At 37.6% G+C, this 13,256-nt stretch overlaps 1 non-coding gene across 1 annotated transcript; it reads right to left on the minus strand.

Annotated features, from left to right (window-relative positions):
* Positions 1 to 7,584: 7,584 nt before the first annotated feature.
* LOC111766956 (small nucleolar RNA U13) lies at positions 7,585 to 7,685 on the minus strand. The gene has a single exon (XR_002798871.1). It is a non-coding gene; the product is annotated as a small nucleolar RNA U13 (small nucleolar RNA).
* Between the last annotated feature and the right edge of the window lie 5,571 nt (positions 7,686 to 13,256).

Genomic DNA, 13,256 nt, shown 5'->3' on the forward strand with positions numbered 1-13,256 from the left:
CTTCTACCGACAAACCTATATTTTTCCTGATGAATACCACAGATCAAAAAATGTGCAGATAAAATCTGGACATCTGTTTCAGAGGATCATAGTGCATATCTAAAATTGTATGTGCTTTTGAAGGTGAATATTTGAAACCACCAACAGAAGGCTTCAGTTTGACAGAAGAGCTTGGAGCTGCCTGACTGAAGGCAGGTCTAGATGCCAACCCTTGCTCAAGAATGACATTATTTTTGGACAACATCATTAATTTCTGTTTGCTCTCATATCCTAGGCAATGAAGACTTGTTTGTAAATCTGTTATTTTTCCCTTTCCAGTCTGACCATATATATATAAAACATACACAGATTTTTAAAATCCGAATCCTGCAATTAGAATTTCAAGTTTCAGTTTTGAAATCTCACACATCAATAATATGTTTTTATTTGTACCAAGAAACAGGTATTCTAACTGAAGAGCACAAAAGGAGGTTTTGTAGTTTATTTATGTGTTTAATCTTTAAGTGAGCTTTATGGATTTTGTGCTGAGACATTTTTTATATTACATTTTCAAAATAGATGTAGGAGTATTAAATGCTATTAACATTGTTTGGGGGTGGATTGGTTTCTAGAAATGTAGTACAGACAGCTATAACATCTAAATACTCCTGACACATAATAAAGATGGTAGCAGTAGTGATGATGGTGGTGTGGGAAATATGTGTGGTATTTGCATGTGGTATGTGTAGAAGATGAAAGTCTATAATTTCAATTCTTAAGATGTGTTTTCTTCAAAACTGTTGCCCATTGAATGCATGATGTAAATAAAATCCAGCTAAACCTCCATACAAGCCCTCATATTTTATTACTTTAGTTTCTAACTTTCCTTGATTTGATTCTGAAATGACACACATTATGAATACAGTGTTGATTTATTAAAAGGCTCTTATTTAAGGAAAAAACGAACATTACCATTGAAAATGTCATCTAGATTTTTAAAATATTACAGCGTGGGGGTAATAATTATCTTTGGATCAAAGAAATTCTATATGCTTTGTTCCTACCCTCCCTGAGGGTAGGGATTGATCATTTTAATTTCCTTTCATTATATTTTGGCAGTGAGAAGTTAGACAAATCATTATTAATGGATGGTATATGCTCTAATTTTTTTTAAAGCAGATCATTTTTGTTTTGTTTTGTTTGTTTTTTAAAAGAATGATATTTTTGGTTCATAAACTTGAGCTCAAGGCTTATGCAGCAGGAAATGATTTAGTGAATCCACCTAAATAGCTGCATGCTAGAGGCTCAGGCCTGTCTTGCTGCTGCACATCTTTGGGAGCACAGCATTGGGAGGAAAGCTGTCCTAAACTCGTATCTCAAATAACCATTGTAGTTGGAGCAGGAACCTGCATCTGTGGCAGTGGCAGGGCGCAGAGCATCGTGCTCAGTTCTAACCATGGACTTCAGCTATGTGTCCAGGAGTAAAAGAAGGATACCTTGGAATGTCTTAGTGTCAGTTGTGTCTATCAGCCTTTGGCTTTTACATCTGCTATAATCTATGCAGCATAGTGGCTTGTTTTGGAGAAACCAAATTCAGGCAGCAGTGTTAGAATTGTCTGACATCAAGGTGTATATTTGCATCCTAAATCCAGGCTGGTTCTTTGGACATTAATAAGCACTGATCTTGGACATATCTGAGGAAAGATGCATTAGGTGGAAGACTGAAAAATGTGAGTGGATATGAGTGTGTTCGTATGTACTTCTGGACATTAAGTAGACACTGTTATTCACACAATAAATTATAAATCAGAATGCTCCAGTATTCATATGTTAATGCAGCTGTTGGGTTGAAATTTGGATATTTTGAAATCCTAACCTGTGGTACAGATTTGTAGCAGAAATAGGACCTATGCAGATGTAATCAAGGTCAGAAGGAGTCAGAGTATATCAGGGTGGGACTTAAATCCAATCACAGGTGTCTTTATCAGGAGATTTGGACACATACACTGACACACAAGAGACAGAAAGAAGAAGGCTATTAAATGACAGAGGCAGAGACTGAAGTGATGTGTCTACAAGCCAAGGAAAAACAAGGATTGCCAACAACGAGCAGAAGCTGGGAAGAGGCAAGAAATGATTTTTTCTTCCTTAGAGCCTTCAGAGGAAGCATAGCCTTGTGGACACCTTGATTTCAAACTTCTAGCCTCCCAAAATAAGAGAGAATAAATCTCTTATTTTCAGCCTCAAGTTTCTGGTACTTTTGTTATGGAAACCCCAGAAAACTAACAGAGTATTTAATTCTCAAAACAATCTTGTGAGATATATGTAGTACTATTATTGTATCAATTTACTGATAATGAAGCTTTACAGAAGGTAAATAGCTTGCCCAATATTGAACGCTAAATTGGTAACTTTGAACTCAGTTTCTTCTGACTCTGTCCAATAATCATTGATCTCTTTCCTAAGGGAGATGGAGGAGAGGCCTTAAACCTGCTTTTTTCTACTGTCTTTATCATTCAGTGCTATTTTGCAAGCAATGCCTTCTGGACTTTTACCTTGGATTGCCACAAGGGGGCATCCTTAGAACTCTTAGGAGGATCTGATACAATTAACAGAGGGAAGAAATCCAGGGTTTCCTCCTTAGACCAGTGTATTTCAAAGTGAAAAACCAGTAACACCTCACCTGGAAACTTGTTAAACATGCAAATTCTTGTGTCCCGCACCAGAATCAGAAAAGGTAGTAATTTGTGTTTTAGCATGCTTTCTACTTGATTCTGATGCGTGCCAAAGTGTTAAAACCAGTGTCCTACTGGACATTTTGAAACTGAGTTTCAAGACCTATTAGGGAATCATCAAACCAATTTGATGGATCAAAAGAAAGAATATGGAAGAGAATGCCAGGGTATATTAGACATAGTAAGAGAAAAGTTTCCTTTGTGAAAGTGTGTGTCAGGTCAGTCATGTTGCAACATTTATATATTGCTGTGGGCCATGGTCCAAAAGACAGAGCATGGTTTTAAAGCCGCTATGATACCTACTCTAGAACAACATACAGCATTGCCATGGCTTTGCTTGAGCTGAGAATGGTAAGCAGATAGCTAGGCAGTGGTCATCTTAGTTAAAAAAAAACGAGAACAGAGAAGAAATTTTGACATGGATTATAGTACAGTAATAAAGAGAGTACAATGCTTGAGAAAAACAAAACAAACATACAGACAAACAAAAAACTGCATTCTGTAGTTTGGAGAGAAATTCTCTGTTAGGGGCTTGTTTTTCTTTGACCTTGAGGGAAATACTCTTCCCAACTACTCTAATTGGGGATTACTAAGTAAGACTCCAATAAAAATTCTGCCTACCTAATTGTCTTCCTGCTGGGAAGGGATGTCCTGCATCAGAGGCTCAAATATTCCCCTCATTAAAAAGGAACCCTTACCATTATAAATACAACATATGGAATTCTCTCTCATTTGTCTCTCTAATTTGAGTTTGGAAAAATCTGCTACCAGCAGATAATTGCATCTGGAGAATAAGAACACCACAGAGCCAGGGAAGAAAAGGTTCATTTAGCTCTTAGTTCCCAGCGATCAGCAGAGAGTCTGTTCTTCAGACTGGCTTTTCCCCTTCCTCAGCTCTGGGAACTGACAGCACTGGGCTATAAGGCCACTGAGCTAAATGCTACAAGACAGGCCACGTGACACAGTTTAGACATACTTCTTAGGAGGAAACTAACAGAGCAGGAGAAAAGTGTTTCCTACAGACATGTATTTCAGTAAAAAAATCAAAAGTCAAAGACAGAAATATAATGGAATTCCACTTACTGCCCAACAGTATTTAGCAGCCCCCATGTCAGGGTAGAATAAGCTCAGTTCATCTGACAGATGTTCTCAAATCAATACAAACCAATGATGTCCAACAACACAATCCGCAGCAGCATGCTTTACTTCTTATAGGTGAAGTCTATGACATTCGGACAAGAGTCATGTTATTGAATACTGGTTCTAATATTTACCAATTGGGCAAGTATAGGAGAAAAAGTTACTTGACATTTTAACCCTCAATTTTTGTTTTTACAAAAATTCAGGTAGGGAAAGGGTGAGAGATTGGGAATAAAAATGTACAACATTATAGAATTTTTATAGGGATTAAGAAGATGTATGCAAAGCATTAAAAACTGTTTTATAGTAAGCTCTCAATAAATGATACTTATCATTATTATTTCAGTTTATATTCAATGCAATGAAAACTGACCCACAGTTATAAACTCCTCTGTCCCTGAACTCTTTCCCTCATGCATTTATATTGAAACCTACCATGAGCCAACTCTAGGTACTAGGGCACAAGAATGAATAAAACATGTTTCCTACCTTTCAGGAACTCCCATTCTATCAAAGGAGAAAAATATTCAAACCAAGAAGAATAGTCAGTATGATAGAAACTCTAATTTGCCAGGTAAAAAACACTGTGGAAACACAGACAGAAGGCTTTAAACAAAGCTCCAGAGGAGTGGCATCTTGGTCAACTTCTATGTACACACATGGCTTACAAGATATACAATTAAAGCCCTGGGCAAACAGGATGGAAGAGCAGAACATAAGTTTCCTGCTTTCATTTCTCTTCTCATCTAGTTATTTCTTGTCCTTTCAGCAACTATTCATGATTCCTGAGAAAGGGGGCAGCTTTTGAAGAATCTAATACTTATTCAAGACTTACAGCAAAGGTTATAGAGATGTAGTCCATGGAAATAAAGGTAAAAGTACCCTTGAAAATCTTTTATGGTGTCTGGAGGTCAAAACTATTACCTTGGTAATACTAAGAAGCTATTGATCTTTGACTGGGCGCTGGTAATATGAAAACAATGACGGGTAAACTGCTGGTACACAGCATGAATCATGATAGTTGTATAAAATTCTACAAATAGGCAAGGCATTCTTCACATAAGAAGCAGTAAAAAATGTCAATTTTATTAAATCCTGAATATTTATAATATTTGTACAATAGAATGGATAGTGGGTATAAAACAATTCCCCTACAAGTCACATTATGATGGTTATCTCAAGGAAAACCACTTAGTTGCTTGCTTGATTTACAAGATCACTAGCCACTTTTTCACAAAATGCCATTTTTACTTGAAAGAATCATTAACAGATAAACTAAACTTTTTCTCAAAATAACATGAAGTGAGCCTGTCACTCCTAGTTTGGGTAGAACAAGTTCCTAACTGATTGGCTAAGATAAATTTGAAAAGAAGATTTGGGGTCAAATCACAGAAGGCCTTGCATGTCAAACTAAGTAGGTTGGGCAATATTTATTAGCAATAAAAAGTTTTGAGCAGGGGAGATAATCAACTTGTTACTTTAAAATAACATTAATTTACTGAATGCTGTAAGAGGTAGGAAAATTGGATATTGGGTCACAAGTTAGAAGGCTGCTGCACTGCTCCAGCATCAGGGTTGTATGGGCTTGGAGGAGACATGGTAAGCATATGGTAGGGTGAAGGTGTAATCTGACTTAACAGTACCAGGGTTTGCCACAAGGGGATGTCCATAGTTTGTCTTTGAATTTAGTTTCTAACTTGGGAAAAATAATCAATGCCTACATGCTAAAGCATTTGTGTGTATGTGTGGGTGTATGTTACTGCAACATTTGGTGGACATGATATGAAGGGAAAGGTATGTACTTGATACAAACAGTGACACACAGACACTCAAGAATGTAATTATTCTGATACCTGTCAGTAAACCAGTGACTCACTTAAATTCAAGAAGATTTTATTTACAAAGGAACTATACATGATATTTTGGGAGCAGGGTAGAGAACTTTAAAGGAGAGGTCAGTGACCCTGAGTTTACAACAATAGAGTTCTTACCACCCCCAGTTATGAAAAGGGGTGTGTGGAGGGGGTTGTTTTTAAATGACCCAGGTAGGAGAAATTTATGTAGAGAAGATCAGTGAACTTGAAACAAAGGAACTGCAGGAAAATCTTACTTTTTTCTTCCCTCTCAATCTTTTTTGTGTTTCCCCATTTGTTCAACCTGACCAGGACCAAGAAGACACTGAATCCATTGAGAATCACAGAATCTAACCAGAGAAACCTGCATATTTTTATACAGGTTGGGTGCATCGCGTTCCACATGTTAACTTCACTAATCTGTGGTGGGTCTATCTGTATAGTGATTGCATGGAATCCTAATCATGAGGATTAGCCTGGCTAATTTAAAATACTTTCAAGAGTATTGAACTACATAGTAACTGTTTCTAGAGGGAAAAAAAAAATGTATTTTATTCCCAGTATCACCCAGATGGATATTATGTGTGTGTGTTTGTATTTGAGTTGGAGATGTAGGTGTTAGTTAAGGGAGTCACTGTTTTAGAAGTCATATATATCATTTACAGTCAATTTGATTTCATTATCATGGAAGCTTTTGACATTGTCTAGTACATGGTAAGAGAAACAAAATATTTGCCACTGCACCTATATTTGAGACTGTTAAAGGCAACTTGACATCATGCATGTTAGATGTAGTTGTAAAGTGTGTCCTGAAACACAGCCTGGGGTCACTCATGGAGAGAGTCTGCACCAAGAAGGCCCCTCAGCTCTTCCTCCCAGTCTCATATTCCAGCTGCCAGGTAATCTGGACTTCTTTTATTACTTCAGTCCCTGGAGCCTATGGCAATGGTGGCTAAAATGATAGCAAAATACCTAGACAGAAACCGGTTCAGGATCCTTTAACTGCAGAGGGACCAAACAGTCAGGGAAGGATAAAAACGAGGCAGCAAGACTTTGGGGACACTTAATGCTGCTTATACTTTCTCCTTAGTCCCATGTGCAGTTTGCCAGTTTTTATGCCCAGAAACTTCAGATTCTCATTGCTGAAATTATTCTCTGGCTTCTGAGTCCACTGCCTTGGATTTCACAGCTCCGTGACCATCCTTCCACAAGACCTTGCCATGAATATGATTGATCTTACAGTTCAGACTTGGCAGGGACTGAGGGGTAAAGTCTAGGATGGCCTAAACTAATGTTTCCTAGATTTTAGCCTTTGCAGTTTTTACTTTATCAAAGTACCACCAGTTCTAATATTTACTTAATATTTTTAGTAGTAATTTTCTACTTCTACATTCCTAAGAGTTGCTTCACACAGTTTGGTGACAGGGTTCTCTTTTAATTTTTCACTCACTTTTTAGAATGCTAGAACAGAGTTTGGATGAAGTAGCTAATACAGCATCTAATTCTTTTTATTTAACTATCTAGGATTTCATGGACTAGGTTGTGTTTTATCATACATGCTCTTAAGTGCATATTTATTATGGGCAGAGTTCTTAAAAATGTTATTCTGGTTAATTTGATTAAAAATGACAACTTTACATGCTCGTTTCTTCCAGTAGGGAACATAGTCCTTACGGGTTACTTTGATTTTAGCTCAGTGAGACTTGTGTGGGAATTCTAACCTACAAACTGTGAAGTAACAAATTTGTGTTGTTTTAAATGACTAAAGTTGTGGTAATTTGTTATAGCAACAGTAGAAAACTGCATACATACAAATGCAATTTATGCTGTACTTGGAGTCATTATGTCCCTGGAATATCTGCTTTTTTTCCCTCTCACATCAGACGGGTAATGTACCGTCATTATAAGGTTTGAGGGAGACGCATCTCACACAAATATGTGAACACCCATTCATCACGCCTGTGAACCACATAAGGATTGAATATCTGCTTTTGAAATCAATAACATTTTCCTTTGTTTCTTGGGAGACATTATAATTATGAATGACATTGTATTATTTTCTATTGATGTTTCATAATTGACCAGTCATTCACTTTTACTAGGTGTTTTTCCTGTTTCATATTCATATGTCTGCTTGTTTATCTCTATAGTTTGTTGTACTGACTGAAGATAAATTTATAGTAAATCTTGACCATACACACATATTAGAAGACCAATAATTATGTATGTCCTTATAGCTGTTGCTAAGTATTTTGTCATGCTTTTTCTGAAGGGATTATATCCATTTAAACAGTGCTTTGTATGAATTCCATGACTTTTTATTTGGTAAGAGCATACAAAAGAGATCTTGTTTATGTATGTAATCTGAAAGTCAGGCTCACTGTTACTATATGAGGACGCTCCCTAATGCCCCAAAAAATTCATGTTTGAGTCTGAGTATTAGCACCTGAGCTTCAGTTTTTTTGTTCAATATTTAATTTTATGAAAAAAATTGAGTAACAGAGAGTTTGAAGCTGTTATACTTTACAGAACGTCAGTTGATAAGTGAAAAACATATAGATTATGAACAAAACCTGCCTTCAATTCTATAACCTTGATGTCAGTGTCTAACCAACCCCAAAGCAGCTTTTGTTGACCTCACTTGGTGCACTGATTTGGGAAACCTAGAAAAAATTGTTAACTTTGCTGAATATGATTACATACAATTATTTAAATCAGTGGGCCCACTTCCAAGAATGACTCTAACCTATAACCTGAATTTTCCCTGTACAGCAGAGCCCATATGATTTAATGCTAATATCACAGGCCTTGTATATTTTTAACTATCAATACAGGGTCATTACGACAATATAAATTGTCAGTACCTTGAAGAGAAAGACTTATGTCCTGCTTATTATTTAATCTCAGTATCCAGCATCATAGATTCTCAGACTCATTTGTTGAATACTCACATAGAATAGTTGTTCACATATCATTTTTTGAATGATGTAGATATAAAAAGGTATTATAATTTATACATATCTTATTGTGCATGAATTAGTAAAATACCAAAGAGAAGCTAATCAGTGACAGCAAAGGGAAAATATTGGCAAACTCTTAAAATGTGTTACTATGTATATCTTTTTCCAATGTTTTCCATTTTTGGTCTTTATAAATAACTTTTTCAAACAATGTCCTGATTTTCCCCATCTATTTTTAGCAGTGTTTATTATTTTTTGCCTTTTTATTATCTTTTTTTAAAGATAACATAGATCACGCAAAATGTTACATTAAAAAAATGTGAGGTTGCCATATACCCCACTCCCCATAACTCCCATTTCTCCCACGTCAACAACTTCTTTCATTAGTGCAGTATATCCATTGCATTTGATTAATATATTTTGGAGCACTGCTACACAGCATGGATTATAGTTTACTGTGGTAAACCCACTCCATTTAATAGGTTATGGCAGGATATATAATGTCCTGCATCTGTCCCTGCAATCTAATTCAGGACAACGCCAAGTCCCAAAAATGCTCCCATATCAACCCCCTTTTACCCTTTCCCTGCCTTCAGCTACACCAGTGACCACTGTCTCCACATCAATGATATAATCACTTCCATTGCTAGAGTTAAAATAATTCAATAGTAGAATACCAGTAAGTCAACTCTAATCCATATTTTATTCCTCCATCCTGCGGACACTGGTATGGCGGTGCCCACTCCACCTATAAATTGAGAGGAGAGAGGGCTTAGATCACACATGCCTGATGGATGGGATTCTCCTGCTTGCAGTTGTAGACTCTCTCAGTTCCTTCATATGGTGGTTGACGATTCTCATCTCCTTGTTAGCTGACCTGGGTAAGTCCAACAAACTGGAGAGTAGATGTTGCAACTCTTCTGAGGCTCAGGGTCCAGCTGGCACGTGGACAGTTCAGAGATTCAAGTCTCCTGGGCATACATCAACCCCAGCACCAACCACAGATTCAGTTAAAGTGACAGAAGAGGCATGTGTAGAGAAGTCACATCTGAATCCAACTCCATCACACTCAGGAGCACAAATTCCAAAGTAGGGCCCACTGGCAAGGCACTGAACTGCAGAGCCATCTGCCATGCCCATAAGACCTGAGTGTCTCCATAGCCTTCAGGAACACCACCACCTGGGGTTGTATCTACTTTGGCTGTCTCGGAGATCCTGCTGAGACATGCATAAGTGCAACCCCACTGATGACCTCCTGACTCATTTTGAAGTCTCTTAGTCATATAAACTCATTTGTCTTTACCATTTTCCCCTTTTTATTCAAGGGCATTTTCTAGTTGCATCACCAGCCAGTGTTTAGTAGTAATCCCTCGGTGCCAGGGAGGCTCATTCCTGGGAATCATGTCCCATGCTGGGGGCGAGGTAATGTATTTATATGTTGTGTTTGGCTTAGAAAGTGGCCACATCTGAGTATCATGGAGGCTCTCAGGGGGTAACTCTTAGGCACTCTGCAGCTCTAGACCAAGTTGAAAATTTCAAGCATACAGACTCATTAGCATAGTCATCAGTATCAAGGGCCCATCATTGGACCATTCTTCTTCACTGGTCTTTGTCCTTGCACTTGGGGGACTGTTGCTGTCCCATTGGGGAAGGCAACAGATCTCCCTTGGGTGGGAACACAGCTCTCCCTCAGTTGTCATGTTAAACTCTACCCACTATGCCAATGCCCAATGAACATCTGAACATATCTGTATACCAAAATGCATGCCCTGGAGAGCTTCCTCCCAGCCATGCATCCCCCATCAAGGACACCCCACACCAATGCTCCTCCCCTGCCATAGCTGAACCCCTCTGTGATCCAAAACTTCTTCAAAAATGAAGATTAATATACTGCCAAATTCAATTAATAGGAAAATGAAATAAGTTTAAACATTAGAAATAAAATACATAATAAATTAGAAAAAAACTAAAATAAAGTAAAAAGCAATTGGAGTATTAAAAAATGAAAAATGTCTTTTTTTTTGATGTTTTGCCTTTCATCACTGTAATAGGTATTGCCCTATATATACAGTGGCAAGGCAGTCTCTTCCATTTCTTCCTCAGTGTCTTACATCCTTTTTTAAAATTATTATTATGTCTTCAAAAAAGATTTAGGTTACAGTAAAGTCACATATAGAATTTAGGGGATTCCCATATACCCAATATCCTCCCCATTTACCCCTTCCCCAGCAATGATCTTTTTACATATGGATGTTACACTTGCTACAACTGATGTACAAATATTCAAACATAGCTACTAACCTTGGTTACATGAAGGTTTACATTATGGTGTACATTTTAGACTGTACATGTTTATAGATTTTTGGTGAAATTTAACATGGCTTATATCCATCATTGCACAGTTATGCAGAACACTTCTATTCCGCCCCCCCCCCCCCATTACCCATTCTTCCAACTATTCCTCTAACCCCCCTCAGGGCCCACAGTGACAACCAAGCTTCATTGCTTGAAGGACAAGATTCATAGATATTTGCAAAAATACTGAGGACTTGACACACTAATCTGTCCTCCCCCAATAGGAGCCACCCATGCTCTTGAGAGACACCCTCCACTCTGTTTGAGAACATCAGGCCTCACCAGGAAGGGGCTACAACACCTTCCCACTCATTGTAAGGGTCTCCATCCTCTGATAGAACAGACTATGACAAGATAAGCCCTCACACAGTCCTTAGAAGCTTGCTCCATGTGCACCCTGTGCTAGATAATCCTCATCAAATGCCTTAAACCAGTAACCCTTCCTTATTATATTTTCTAAAGTATTTTCTCAACATTATTGCTTTAGCCATGTACCTGACAATCTCCCGTATTCACCTGCTTCCCCCAATCCTCCCCCCAATTCCATAGACCATCTGACCCATCCTCCTAATCCTAGCCCCCTCAAGCCTGCAAAGGGATACAACCCAATAATATCCCTATAACCCTGTCTTTTCCCTTTACTACATGACTACTCATCTCCACTTTATCATAGATTTTGCCCATGTGGGCATTGGCTCATAAATGTCCTCTCCCTGCCTATTTCCTGTAAGCTTATCTTCCAGGCTCTAGCTTGATTTGCTTGATTCATATCAGAGAGGTCAGGCAGCATTTGTTCTTTAATGCCTGGTTTGCTTTATTCAAAATAAGGTCCTCAAGATTTATTCATGTTGTCCTGTGTGTTAGTACTGTATTCCTTCTTACAGCTGAGTAGTATTCCATTGTATGTATATACCACATTTCGTTTATCCATTCTTCTGTTGATGGGCATTTGGGTTGATTACAACTTCTGGCAAAAGGGAATAATGCTGCTATGAACATTGGTGTGTATATATTGGCTCGTGTCCTTGTTTTCAGTTCTTCTGGGTCATATGGCAAATCTATAGCTAGCTTTTTGAGGAACCACCAAACTGTCCTGCATAATGGCTGGATCCTTCTACATTCCCACCAACAATAGATGAGGTTTCCCATTCTTCCATATCTTACCGAACACTTGTAGTCCACTGTTTTTGTAATAGCTGCCTGTCTAATTGGTGTAAGATGATAGCTCATTGTAGATTTGATTTGCATTTCCCTAATAGCTAATGATGTTGAGCATCTTTTCGTGTACTTTATAGCCAGTTGTATTTCTTATTTGGAAAAGCATCTGTTCAAATATCTTGACCATTTTTTTAAATTGGCTGTCATTTTATTTTTGAGATATAGGATTTCATTATATGCATTGGATATTAGGCTCCTATCAGATATATGGTTACCAAATATTTGCTCCCATTTGGTAAGCTGTTTTTTTAACTTTCTTGTTAAAATCCTTTGAGGTGCAAAAGGCTTTAATTGAGGAGGTCTTATTAATCTATTTTTTCTTTCACTGCTCATGCTTTGGGTGTGAAGTTCATGAAGCCATTTCCTATTACAAGGTCCTGTAGATGCTTTCCTACATTGTCTTTCAAAGTCTTTAAAGTCTTGGCTCTTATATTTAGATCTTTGATCTATCTTGAGTTGATTTTTGTATAAGGTGTGAGATGGTATTCCTCTCTCATTCTTTTGCACATGGATATCCATTTCTCCAGGCACCATTTGTTGAAGAGGCCATTCTCTCCCATTTGAGTGGGCTTGGTGGCCTTGTTGAATATCAGATGACTGTATATACAAGGATCTATATCAGAATTCAAAATTTGGTTCCATTGGTCAGTATGTCTAGCCCTGTGACAATACCATGCCATTTGACCACTATAGCTTTGTAGTATGTTTTAAAGTCAGGTAGTGTGGTTCCTCCAATTGCATTTTTCTTTTCAAATATATTTTGGCTATTTGGGGCCCCTTTCCCTTCCAAATAAATTTCACAGTTAGTTTTTCCAATTCGTTAAAAAAGTTGTGTTGATTTTTATTGGGATTGCATTAAATTTGTAGAGCAGTTTGGGTAGGAAAGACATCTTAATGATAGTCTCCTTATCCATGAACAGGGAATATTCTTCCATTTATTTAAGTCTTCTTTGATTTGCAAGTGTTGTGTAGCTTTCTGTGTATTAGTCTTTTACATCTTTAGTTAAGTTTATTCC

Source organism: Dasypus novemcinctus, chromosome 10 (assembly GCF_030445035.2).
Source record: "Dasypus novemcinctus isolate mDasNov1 chromosome 10, mDasNov1.1.hap2, whole genome shotgun sequence".
In the NCBI taxonomy this organism is placed as follows: domain Eukaryota; kingdom Metazoa; phylum Chordata; class Mammalia; order Cingulata; family Dasypodidae; genus Dasypus; species Dasypus novemcinctus.